Source organism: Sylvia atricapilla, chromosome 11 (assembly GCF_009819655.1).
Source record: "Sylvia atricapilla isolate bSylAtr1 chromosome 11, bSylAtr1.pri, whole genome shotgun sequence".
In the NCBI taxonomy this organism is placed as follows: Eukaryota; Metazoa; Chordata; class Aves; order Passeriformes; family Sylviidae; genus Sylvia; species Sylvia atricapilla.
In genome coordinates, this window is record NC_089150.1 from 7992404 (window position 1) to 8005423 (window position 13020).

The following is a 13020-nucleotide window of genomic DNA, read 5'->3' on the forward strand; positions in this document are numbered from 1 at the left end:
GCACAGCTCTTTCCACCAGCTGCAGGAGACAGACCTCAGGACCTCCCAGGTGAGGAGGACACACTGACAGTGACAGCCCTGACGTTACACCTTATTACCTCTGATCACAGCCACCACTACAAAAAAAACCAAAAAACAAAAAACAAAAAACACGCCCACCATATTTTAAAAAATGGCATGATGATACTATTCTGCTTCTGACACTGCTTTGGACAAAACAAGGGACCAAACAGGTGACTTGAAGGACCAAAATGACAGGTTTGTATCCTGACCCAAAGCCCCAGCACTTCTGGAGCACAGCTATGGCAGGCTGATGATCTCCAGGGGCATGGCAATGGGAACACAACCATGCACGGGCTGCACTGAATTTTTCAATTAAAAAAGGAAAATGTAGTCCCTAGCAACAAAGGATAAAAATAAATAATAAAAGAAAGCCCACACAGGAAGACAGAGGAAGCTACACCCTTGAAATGCCTTTTGATGTTAATGCTATGAGTCTTAGCCTAATCTGCTTCAGGAAAAACTGAAAGTAAATACAAAAAGGACACAAGTTATCAACCTTTCCACCTTACAAAGCTACCTAATGCCTTCGGTCATCCTTACCATGACATTTCTTAAAAATTTTAGCTAGTGCAAAAAGGCCCTCAAAATATCCCTTTCAATTCTTCTCTTTAATGAAGAGTTGCTCTAAGATCAATTAACTGAGACGAAAAACAAAACCGAGGCTGTTGGTTCAGGACGTCCTTTCATAAAAGACCAAACATTTGATGTTAATTTTCTGTGATGCATTTTCCAATAATCCATGAGTATGAGCTTGAGCACTGACAGAAAGAAGAGCTGTATTTCACAGCCACATAGGGGCAGACAGTTTTAAGATCATTTACTTAATTATGCAAATGCTACTCTTGTGACAACAAGAGACAGACTCAAGCTGAAGCCATACATTGGATAATAAAGTTCACATCCAATTGAAGATTCACTACCTGCTGAGTCAACTTCAACTACTACCACATCATTATGGCTTGCACACTACTGCTTAGTTAAAGTTGAGATAACACTTCCAATCTAAACCTCTATTTTTAAGACAGTTAAAAATAAGTGTTCATTTTTTATGTTTTCTTTAATTGGCTATTCGACGAGAGACTCTGCACGTACAAATTAAAAACAAAACCCAACCACTGCTCTGAAGCTAATCACCATTGAATAAACAAAGAGGCTTTTTAATCAACCCAAACTTCACTTCTTTCCTGCATTTTACAGCAATGTGTACTCAGAAGACATGTAGTGTTTTCTCAGCAATAGGTGTACTAAAAGCAGTGACAAAGCTGAAGCCCCTGGACCCCAGTTCAGAGAGGATGGACCTCAGACCACACTGTGCCTGGCCAGCACTGCTGAGCGGGGAGGACAGCAGCACCTGCTAAATTGATTTTGAAACTACTGTTCATCCAATCCAACAAAGGTTTCACCACCTCTCCTGGAGGTGTGCTACAGTCAGGAGAGCAGGAACAGCCATGCTACAGAAATGCTGCTCCTTGGTCCTGCCTGCTCCTCTCAAAGCATTATTGTCAATGAAACACAAAGCAAATATTCACTCTGTGAACACAAACTCTCAACTCCATCCACAGGGCTCCCAGCACAGTGGTGAAGCATCAGCCAGGACGGAATACCCAGACATGGGGCAGTAATGCCTGAGCCCTGTGCTGGAGCCATCCTAAGCAAGGACAGCTGCTCAAAGGATGGGACCTTTCTCCCCTGTGCACCTTCCACCCCTCGACTGTTCTGGCTGCTGGGCTCATCCCACAGGGGCCTGAAGCTGCTCCTTTTCTCCCTGGGGTGAATTCTTCCTAAAGAGACTACAAATGGGTCAGATGAGCAGAGCCCCAGCAGAGCAGCAGCACCAGTCCCTGGTGGTGACCAAGGAGACAGAACTGTGCTTTCCAGGGGTAATGCAATCTTGAGTTGGCTCAGGTGCACCACAAAACTGTGACTCTTAGGTAATTATATTTTAAAACCTTACCACTGAACAAAAAAGCTTTTGCATGTAATGGACCACTCCTTTGTAACTGATGGACCAACAGGGGACAGGAGGCATGTTTCAGCTACACTTAGCCATTTAAGGTTTAAGAGCTAACACATTTCATCTCAGGTGCCACATGCACCATGAGACTGGGCAAGAAAATAAGTCCAACTTCTGCAGCAAAATTAGTTTGTCCATATCAAGCAGCAATCTCTGGCCACAAATCTTGAACTGCTTAAATTAAAAGATTCAGGGGTACTCTAATATGTTGAGTAGGCATCTTTTTAATTAGTATACTAAAACACTTCTTTTCAATATGTCACAGTATATATCTTGCATAACTACTTACGCTTGTCACTTGTCTTTTCTATTTTTTTTTTCTTTTTTTTTAATAGGAGAATTTTATTATCAAAGTGGTTTTGGTAATATGTAGCTACTGCATGCCAAACACTGTGCATGAAATACCTTCTTGGATAGAAGATTAATGTGCTTACTGTTATTCTGTGGACAAATTAATGTCACTGAGGAATAAGGTAAGGACCTAAATACAAAGCACCACAAAAAATCTATCCCAGTCGACATCTTTGAGGGCTGAGAAAATGTTATATGCATGTATGTTTACATACACAGTCAGATCTAAGGTACATAAATAAAAACCTTTCAACAAGATGAACAATACACAGAACACACATCTGATCTCCCAGCTTGAAAAATGTTCTCAGTGCCAATTTCCCTGCTCTGCTTCCCCGTGTGCTCGTGGCCCTGCACAGCTGTATTCAACCCAGCACAACGGCTGCTGGGGATGTAAGCACCCGATTTCATGAAATCCAAAGGTAAGCAGATCCAAATCTCACCAGAGCTAATGGATTTGGCCCTTATCTCCCCTTGCTAAAGCATCCTGAGTGCTGAGAGACTTATCTAAGCATTAGGAACCAATATTAGTATTAAAATGCAATATCCATGTATTATTCTCTTGTCAGTCTTTTAGCTTATATACAACACTTCAGCGTAGACACTTGCTCATATTCGGCTTTCCATCTACCTTATTACAGTTTTTATACTGAATACCAGCAAAAACATCTGAATGTGTTAGCTACATCAGCTTCTGCTGAAATTTAATGAAGAAAAGAGTTATTTTTAACCTGGGACAGCTCCCAGATCAGCTCATTGCATAGCTCAAAAACTGGCACAAGAGGAATGCATGTAGCTGGGCACAAGCTGGGGGGAGGAGGGGGGAGAAAATATTTGTACCAAATTTGTCACCAATAAATACAACCAAAACCCCATGTCCTAAAGCAGAGAGTTAATAAAGGCCCAGCACACAAACCTAGCTGGGACATAAAGTGCACCTCTGCAGCTCAGGTGCTGCTCCTAACTACTCCATGGGATTTAAATGTCCAAACAATTTTGGGTGCTTTTGTGAATTTCTATACACACTTTACTGCATCTCTTTCAAAATTGGCCTCTGCTGATTTCTCTCTCTTTTGCTCTCCAGAGTCTGAGCAAAAGATCAGCACCAAAATTCACAGCAGAACATGTGTGGCTTCCTAAGCCTGGGATGGGAAACTTAGCCCAGGCCAGCAGCCACGCCAAATTTCACCAGCTGTACAGGCTCATATCACAGCATCAGCATTTAAATTTGTCTGCCCTGACAAGAAGAAAACCGCTTAGAAAGTTTTATGTGTGTACAGACAAAAAGATGAAGCACCTCAAATCCTTTTTGAGACCGCAGGTTTCCAATACATCTTCAGATGAAAGCTGAGCTTGCCAGCAAAGGCTGAGCAGGAGCATCCCTCCATCAGTGCCAGGCTCCCCTCAGCACAGCACACAGCCCTGCGAGGCTGAGGAGCTACAGGAAGCGCAGGCGGCTCATCGCTTAAACACTATTTCATCCCAAGGTTCCAAAATGATAATAGACTTTATTCTAATTGGATTGTCTGCAATGAGCCAATTTAAGTGCTAAATGCTGCAAATTATTCAGCATGACATAGCAATGCAATGATCTGAGCCACTGCAGGGCAGAAGGCTTCCTGAAAGCTACAGTTCCTGAAGCATAATAAGGAGACACAAGTCTTTGCCTGGCATGTCTCCACCAACCAAATTCACATTGTTTCAACAGCTGCAGTGTGCCCACTGAGCATTAACTAATGCTCTGACCTAGAAGCAACCACTGCCAGCCAGCACACCTGATTAGATGATGATTTTTCTGAACACACCTTTAAAGTCCACATCACTCTAATTGCTGCCTTTCAAAGAGACTAAGTACAGATGACATCCTACTGCACAGTGTGGTGAAATACTGATCTAACCACAAGCCTTAAAATATTTAACCAACTTGAGTCTGTGCTTTTGTCATCAGGGTAAGAATGTCACATGTATTCACCAAGATTTAAGGGACAGGAAGAGACAGACATTTAAAGCTTTAGATTTTATTCTGGTGCAACTACAGCAGCATGAATTACAAATGCAAATGGAGGACTCCTGTGTTAATGCTTAGCTCCACAGTGCACAGTTCAAAAGACAATTTTTTTAGTAATTATGTATAAAGTGGCTTTCTACATACATTTCACTGTAAAATGTATTAAAATATATCACTGAATTAGCAAGGAAGCTAAAGTAAAGCTCTTCTGAATTTAAGTCTTAGATTACACCAACAATTGGCAAAATGGAAAGAAAGGAAAAGTAAGTAATACATAACTAATGTTCATAACTTTTAATATCACATAATTATTCTCCTATAGCCATCAGAAGAGGCTATCTGGAATTCTCTTGGTACTATAGCATTTTAGAAGACTTGAGGTTATTTGCAGTTAAAGTCCAAAATCAAACAGCAATGCCTGTTGTGGCACTTTATTTTGATTTTGCCCTGCCTGGTTTTTGGTAGCAGGGGAGCCACAGAAGTGGCTTCTGTGAGCAGCTGCTGGAAGGTTCCACCGTGTCCAGCAGAGCCAGTCCCTGACAGCTCTGAAGATGGACACGCTGCTGGCCAAAACTGACCCAATGAGAGAGGTTGGTAACACCTCTGTGATAACACCTCTGGGGGAGGTGCCCATGCCAGGGCTGGTGGGTGCCTGGAGGAGGCTGTGATCCAGTGGGAGATGAAGGGGAGGGAAAAGGCCCTGCTGCTTCCAGGCTGGAGCAGCCTGTCCTTGGAGGATGCACCCGTGGAAGGGTGACCCGTGCCACAGCAGTTTTGGGAGGACTGTGCCCGTGGGGGGAATGCAGGTTGCAGCAGGTGTGGTAGGGCTGCTGCTCATGAGAATGGAACCATGCTGAAGTGCACAGAGAACTGTCCCCCATGGGAGGGACCCCAGGGCCTCACAGGGGAAGGACTCCTCTCCCTGGGCAGGGGAACAAACCTCAGTGATGAACTGACCCAAACCCCCCTGCCCTGTCTCCCTGTGCTGTCAGTGAGGAGGTGGGAAGGGCTGGGGGAAGAAAAGGTGTTTTAAGGGCTTCTTTCACTGCTCATTATCTCCCTCTGACTTTATTAGTAAAAAATTCACTTTGTGCCTCTAAGTTGAGCCTGTTTTGCCCTTGGACTGTTTTCTCCTGGTCCTTATCTCAACTTATAAAGCCTCCATTCAATTTTTCTCTCCTCTGCCCAGCTGTGGCAGGGGAGGGTCAGTGAGTGACTGTGATGGGCGCCTGGCGTTTGGCCAGGGCCAAACCATGACACACTTACAAGGTAAGAAATTTTACATCTTAGTTCTGGTCACCAAACTCTGTTCCTGAAACGTTGGACCTCCAGTCCCACAGAGCTGGAGACAGAAAAGCCTCAGCATAGGAGATAAGTGCCTTACATCTTGGCTCTCAGCTGGGTCTGCATCTCCTTCAAAACAGTTTAGCAGCATTCATCCTTAGTGGAAATCAACTCCTCAGCTCTGCAAGAGTGCTTGTATCCAAGTTATCTGCCCCCGCTGATATCAAAATGATGGATTTTAATACCTTCTGTCCAATATCATGCCTACTTGTCAGTGTGATGGTACGTAGTTAAATCACCAACATCTCATATGAATATATCATCTGATTTACTGAACAGAAGTATTTATTAAAAACTTCTGCCTTAACTTGACTTTGCTATTTGGCTTTTGGATTTATTAGAATTAACTCCAGTAGATGAGCAGTTTACTGTATTTTATTTTCCCACATATTTTCTAATCCAGAGAGGCACAGGAACATTAATTCAGGAATTGGCTGCAATTATTTTTTGCTATTCAGCTAGGGGCAGTAAATGCAAACAGAATTGGCTGCAGTTCAATGTCATTGCATAAGATTTCCTCTATTGTTCCCTTAGATGCAGATGTTAGGGTATAGAATGCTAAATTAAAACAGTGACAGTGTCATCCTATGCACTTTCTAATGGGTTCCCACTAGGTTCACTTTTCTGGCTGAAAATTAATTTCCTTTTACCTCAAAACAATCATAGAATTACAGAATTAAGACCACTTCTTCCTTCACCAAAATATAAAAAGGAAAGAGTGCCTCAGCTGCTCATTTTTCACATAAAGCTCAGAGTACACTAGAAATCGAGGACTGCAAGCTTCGAGCATTCACCTGAATCATGAAGGCAGTGAAAATAAGATAAGTACCAAATTTGACATTGCTATTTAAACAATGATTCTTTCTCTTGCAAATGCCATTTCCTTTCACACTGAAAGCACTAGAGAGGCTTGAAAAACTTGTGCATTAATCAGGATTTCAGCACAATTCTCTAGGTTCTCAAACCAATCATCAAGAAATTCTCTTGCTCTTTGGAAACGCTGAGGGCAACAGAAAAATAAGGGGAGGCAGCCTTTTCTGCTGTGTTTGTTCAAGATCACTGTTTTGTCTTTTAAAAGAAATGTAGATGACATGCAGCTACTGCTGCTTTTTTTTTACCCTCAGGGGGAACAGAGCAAAGGGGGCTAGATTATCTACAGATTGATATTATTGCTGTTTATCACACAAAAGCCTCTTCTCCAAGGAGCAAGCTACATGGGACAGCACAGGGATTACAGGTCCTCATTGCTGTATATGTAACCACAACTGAAAATACTAATTATCCTCCCAAACAGAGCTCCTCTGTAGCTGCAGTAGCCCAATGAGGGGTAGTAACACAATACCCCTGAGGGCAGCCAGCCATCTCTTACTTATTTCTGTTTGCTCATTTTATATGCTGGGGGAAAATTAAAGGAGGAAATGATGGTATTAAAAAAAAAAAAAAAAAAAAAAAAAAAAAAAAAAAAAAAGCTTTCACTGCTTGCCCCTCCCCACAGAAATAAAGATACAAACAAACAGAATCCATCTCTCTTTCCTCTGCTGGGATGCTCCTGACAACAGTTATTACAGCTCCCAGCTGGGAGCTCACTCTTCACTGCTATCTGAAGACTGTCACAGCCACAGGTTCCTGTAAGATGAGCAGGAGGAAGAAAAGATGCTGCCAAAACTGTGTGCAGTCCGTGCAACCCTTCATACACTGGCTGAGCACCGAGAGGCAACAGCCCCAGATCCATCCCCAGTGTCAAAAAGCAGCCCATGTAAAGATGAGCACACTCAAGAGATAATGAGTTCCCCAGGGAGGAATCGAACATCCTGGCTTGAAAGAAGTCTGCCAAGAATACATTTTTATTTACACTCATTTTAAATGTCCACAGCTTTACTGCAGGAGGCTGTAATCTCAACTTTCTCAGGCGTCAGCTCCCAACCTCCCAAGCCTTTTACCACTGACCTTCAGTGGCTCTTTAATTGCAAATAGCACTCTTGGTAAAATTAAAATGTACATTTTAATGGATCAATCTACCTTTTCAAAATGAAGATGAAGAGCCAAACATTGCAGTTAAGAATCACGGCCTGGCTGCCTGGTCTGATCTTCTCAGTTGCTATTTTCCACTGCAGCAACGTTAAAAAAGCTAACACTTTCAAAAACATTTCATTGCTTGTCTTTACTTACACTCAAAAAGAAAAAAATGTCCAAGAATGGGGACAGGTGGCTACAGGCTGAGCAGAGGGGAAGGCACCAAGCTCCCTGCCCTGTGTCAGGCTCTGGAGCTGCTCTCTGCACAGGCACAAGGCATCACCTCGAATTTGGCCATAAGGACTAGACACCTCTATGCTGAAAAAAAAATAAAAAAATCCTATCCTGCATGTCATTAGAAGGTGACAGGGCAGAGCCCATTTCAGGAATCTTGAATCCCTCCTGCAGAATTTTGCAGCTTTGAATTGTGCAGAAAGGGGCTACAGCTGTTCAGAATCCTCCAGCTTCAGCTTAAGCACAGGGGAGGGTATTGCAGACCATGCACAGAACAGGAGGAAGAAGAGGATCCAAGAGGAAATGATCAAATTCAGTGATTATGAAACTAGATAAAACTCACACTAACAAGATTAACTTGTTACACTATATGAATAAGCTACTGCTAGGACTCTGCTTTTTATCAGACCATTAGAGGACAGTTCATTTTTTGCATGCAACATATTCCATTCCAAAAGTACATTCAGCAGGTCATAACACACAGCTGTTGGGTAGAAACTGCCCTGGGCCCTTCTATGCACTCCTCTCCCCTGAGTGCTGCAAGGGGGGTTTATTTGTTCACTCAATTACTAAGTCTCCAAAAGAAAGTGTATTCCCCAGGTAACAGCAAAAACATTCAGCAAAGCAGGAGCAGTGAGTGCTTCAAGTGGGTAATTACTCTACAGAATGTGCCCAAATCAGCCGTGGCAGAACCAAGGGCTGGCAGCAGGCAGCAACAGGTCAGACAGCAGCTCACCCAAAGTGCCTCTGGGGAGGGACACACAAAATGAAGAAGCTGTGGCTGTCCCATCCCTGGGAGTGTCAAGGCCAGGTTGGACAGGGCTTGGAGCAACCTGATCTAAGTAGAAGGTGTCCCTGCCCATGGCAGGGGGCTGGAACGAGATGAGCTTTGAGATCCCTCCAATCCAGGCCATTGGATGATTTGATTCTGTGAAAGCACTAACAGAGGGAGTCAGTGATGAAAACATCAGCTGCCAGTCTTACAGTGTTTTCAGAGGCCAAGTTAGAAACAAAGAGCTTCTCCTTAACTCCATGGTTACTCCAAGGGCAGTAAATAAAACCATGGAGATGACTTTACCGGGGCATTTTCTTGTGCACTCACGCCCTGAGTTCTGAAGAAGCCCTCCTATAATATATTGGTGGGGATCACATGTGCTAAGGGTATCTTTTATGAAGAGGATTATCTACATACGAAGAAAAAATTAACAGCAAGAAAAACTGTAACAGCATACAGAGATATAGGGTAACTGAAAACTCAATGCTAATAAACAATGTACATTGAATAAATGGTAAAGTGATTGAGAGCTTAGCTAAAGATAACTTTAAGAAAAATCAGATCAACGTGTGACTCCCACATCTTTATGCATTTTGCTTAAGAACCTCCGTTATGTTCTGCATTGCAGAAATCATTCTGACTGTATGCTCCACTGGCTTCTGATTCAGAATGTCACAGATCTAGCAGGATTTGTTAAGCAAAAAAAGAAAAGAATGCTTATTTGTCTTTAAAGCTTCTAGTCTTGATTTAATGTTAAGGGTATGAACAAAACAATGAAAATTATCTTTACTGTTTCACGCACAGTTTTAAAATAAAATAAAAACATCCAAGTGTCTTCATATCTCATATATATTCAAATATTGTATATTTAAGTCAATCATAATGAAAAAAATCCATAACCTGAAATTACAGGGCAACTGTTTTGTTCTTATACGACATTTGTGGTTACAGTTTAATAAAGAAAAACCGGTGCTAAAAGATGACAGACTCCTGAAAGTGAATTGGTAATTACATTTTAATTAAAAAATGGAAGCAAGAAAAAGACATCTATAAAGTAAAGTATCAATTTGCTTTACAGACAAGTAATTTCAAAAAAACCCAAACAAACAAAAACCCCAAAATAAACATTTATTTTGTTAGTTGTAGAATAGCACCAATAAATATGGTCACTAGCTGGTAGGTAGTCAGAAGCAGTATGAAATTCTGCAGTAAACATTTATTCTCACTTAAGATGAAAACATCCACAGATTCATCCCCTGAACACATCATTTTCCCATACTGAAGGAAACCTCTCGAAGAACATTAATACATAAATATTGGAGAGTTAAATGCCCCTGGGTCAAAGGGTCAGTGTAATACAGTATTTCTGTTACACTTTGCATTATTATCATCATGCTTGGTTTGCATTTTTACAGCACACAAAATCAAATTAGTTTGCTCTTCTGCTAAGAGCACGGTTCCTGGTGGCCATTAGTGTGACTCCCAGGTCAGGAGGAACCTGGAATTTGGCAAACACGTGTCTCCCTTCCAGAGGCTCCTATCACCTATAAATCTTATTGAAAAGAGTGAAGGGGAGAATAGCAGAGCATATTTTGAAATAAAGATACTGCTACCTAAGAAACTTGGAACCATAAAGTTACTTGAAGATGTTGGATGAAGAATAAAATGTATTCAAAGCATCTGAACTCTTACTGAATGAGTGACTCTTACTTACCAGAGCAATTAAATTATCTGGCACATTTCCTCATGAGCTTTCTCTACACATCATCTTGAGGACTGAAATGTTGCAGAAATCACAGAAACCTTACTACAAAAATTTTGGGCAGTTCCTGCTGAGATCGCTAATGAATAACAGCACAAATACAAAAATCCTTATCAGACCTTATGAATACACACACAGCTAACTATTCCATCCCTGCCCGAGATGACCTCAACGGTAGTTTAATATTCCAGTCACACTGACATTGCTACAATTATTTTTATACCCGTATCATTCATTTTTAGGTAGATTAATTATAATAAATATATGCTATATCAACAGACTTTTCATTACGGTCCATTTAACCTCATAAAACATAATTGATTCCTATTTGCTCTATGTGATCGATGCTTAGCACTCAGTGCTGAGCTGTGTTAGGAAAGGAGAAGGCAGAGAAGGGCTATTTTTTTGTAGGATAAATAGGAAGGTTGATATCTCATGTAGCTCTGACTGTCTCCATGAATGTATGTCTATGCACTTATGGAGAACACAAAAATTAATACTGATGCTTGACTACCTCAAAAATCACACCTGAGAAACCCATAATTCATAAATCTGTAATATTTATTAGTTTGCATTTCCAGGCACATGCACTAGAGGAACTAGACCTCCTATGCCACATAGATAAAAGGAATATTGGTACAAAATGTAGCTTTAAAAGCTCCCATTTTTAGCTCACACTTTCCCTAGTGCTTTGGGAGATTGGTCTACAACTAGTAATGACCTCCTGGACTTTAGAATATGTCACAAAATGCAAGGAAGGGAAAGGAAAGGAAGGGAGCTGTGTCTGTATTGTGCCCCTTCCTACAGTCTGCTGTGTTCTCAGTAACTGGAAAGCTCCAAATTTAATTTATGTGAATTAAAGAATAGTGAGCACTGCTTTACACAGATCTTCCATGCACAGACCCACACCAGGAGGACCCTGTGAATGGACAAACTATGGGACAAGACCCACCCAGGCTGGATTAACAAAATCCATCCATCCTTCCTTCCATGCTTGAGTATTTTTTACAGACACTTACACAATTTCTGTGTAAGTAAAAATCAACTGAAATCAACTCAGTGCCACAAGATGAGCAATGTAAGAACGGGTAGATCTGAAACTACTCTGATTCAGGCAAGGCTGAAAGACATTATCTGCATTTCTGGGATCACAGTCTCACTTTGATCTGTCATAACAAGATATATGGAAATGTATAAAATTAATGAGCTTTTACTGAAGGAAAACAACAATGGCACATGCCTTGATACCTCAATTACTCAAAAACATGCATAGAATTCATCACTTTTGTAACTATTAGCAAATAGGATAATTGTGATGTATACTAATGCAATCTGTTAAAAATAGAACTTGCCAAAAATTTCACCTCTAAGAAATGAAACATTAACTTAACATCACTGAAGCTAACTGGATATTCAGCTCACCTCTTTAAAAAAAGAAAGCATGTTTGAGATGAAAACCAACTTTAAAAAACCCCAAGCCCCAAAGATGTTAGTACAGTGCTGATAATAGTGGGCAAATAGTTCATAGCCAAGTTCTTAACATTCAAATTTAACAATAGAAGAAGCTTATTCAGTATTTTGAGAAAGAAATAACCTCAGAACCAGCTAATTTACTAATTGTTGTACTGAGTTTTAGTGTGATGGATAGGAAAAAAATAGCAAATAGAAATACAACAGGAAAATTTCAGCAGTCTATTTCTAACTGCTGCTTTCCAGAATTTCTTAACTATGAAAGAGAGGAGGATGTATATTCTTTAAGCAAACATTCAGTGTGTAGCTTTGCCCTTTGGGCCAGTTAAAAGCCATTTAATTAAAATCTAAAATAATTTTTAACTTCAGCTCCCAAGAAGATGTATTAGTAACAGAGTTACAGTTAAATAGGAATGTCAACCAAATCGTTCACAGTTTTACCATATGAAAAACACAGTCCCCACTATATATAAAATTATATTTCATCTTTCTGAGAAGCCATTATTTGAAAGCTCACCTGCCCTGAATTTCTTTTAACGAGTTTATCAATTTTTAGAACACTAGGGTATAGTAATATTTAATACTACACACTAAATTTAAGCAGGATTTTGAAGCATTAAAAGAATGCCAAGAGACAGTTTCAGATTTCAAGATGCCAAGCTCGTCCAGGCAACTAATCATCTCCCAGCACAAGCAAAACAACAGGAGAGCAGCTACAGCACAAGGACTTGGTGATTAATTTAACTCTTCCAGGTAAGTGCTTCAGGAGGAAACTCTAAAGGCTCAATTAAGGGATGCTGAAGCAGGATTTCTGAATTCTTGCTGTGAGATGATGCTAGACCCAAAAGCTTTTACTTTCCTCTCCACTAAGGCAGAAGCAATTTCCTTTCATTAAGGACTCTGCCAGCCCCTTAGGTCAAGACGAAAGATCTATTTTTTTTCCTGTGTGAATCTGACATGCCAATCACCCAGCCAACCTCAGTGGA

The 13020-nt window shown here is 40.9% G+C and overlaps 1 protein-coding gene across 1 annotated transcript in view; it reads right to left on the reverse strand.

Moving 5' to 3' along the window:
• The window catches only part of PTPRG (protein tyrosine phosphatase receptor type G), a 394882-nt gene that overhangs the window by 217515 nt on the left and 164347 nt on the right, over window positions 1–13020 (reverse strand). The window lies entirely within an intron of this gene.